Raw genomic sequence first — 928 nt, forward strand, 5'->3', positions numbered from 1 at the left:
ACCACTGTGGGTCATCTGGTCCAACCTCCATGTTTTAGCAGGGTCATCCCAGAGCACATTGTGCAGGATTGCAGTCAGATGGTTCTTGAGTATCTCCAGTGAGGGAGACTCCACAACATCTCTGGGCAGCCTGATCCAGTTGACAACCTGTACAGTGCAGTTTACCTGCACAGTAAAGAAGTTTTTCCCCGTGTTCAGGTGGAACTTCCTGTACATCAGCTTCTGTCTCTTCATCCTAGTGGTTGGCACCACCGAGAAAAGCCTTGTTACATCCTCTTGGTACCCCCAATTTAGCTATTTATACATATTAATGAGGTGAATTAATGGAGTTTCCTGTATGGTTCTAGCTGGCTGTAACACACAGGAGAGACAGCAATGAGACTTTTAAAAGGGTTGTGGTGGAAACACATTTTACGATCTGGTGATGTCCCTGCAGTAGGTTATTGACACACACAAGGCTTGAGGGAAGATTACTAGGGACGGAGAGGCTGCATTGTTTTGGGGTGGGAGTTGCCTCAGAGCACCCAGGGCTGAAGCAGGGCACCACCACTGCGTGGCCGGTGTGAGCAGTGCGGGTCACCCAGGGCGGAGAGCCCGGCCCAGGGTGGCCATTTGTGAGCCCCCGTGCCGGGGCGACGACCGGCTGTCGCAGGAGTGATCCCGCAGCCGCTGCCCCCCGCTGAAAGCGGCGAGAGGCGGCTGCCGGCAGCGGACAGGGGGCGGGGGCCCCACGGCCACCGCCGCGGTGAATCGAGCCCCGGTGCCGGGGATGGCCTCGGCCGGTCCCAGCGGGCAGGCAGCTCCTCCCCTCCGCCTGGCAGAGCGAGCGGGCACCTACAGCTCCCCGCGCCGGCGCCTCCTTAACCCGGGGAGGCGGGGGCGGCCGCGGCCGGGGGGAGCCGGGGGAGGCGGAGCGGCGGCCGGGGAG

This window comes from Aphelocoma coerulescens, chromosome 1 (genome assembly GCF_041296385.1).
Source record: "Aphelocoma coerulescens isolate FSJ_1873_10779 chromosome 1, UR_Acoe_1.0, whole genome shotgun sequence".
Lineage (NCBI taxonomy): Eukaryota > Metazoa > Chordata > Aves > Passeriformes > Corvidae > Aphelocoma > Aphelocoma coerulescens.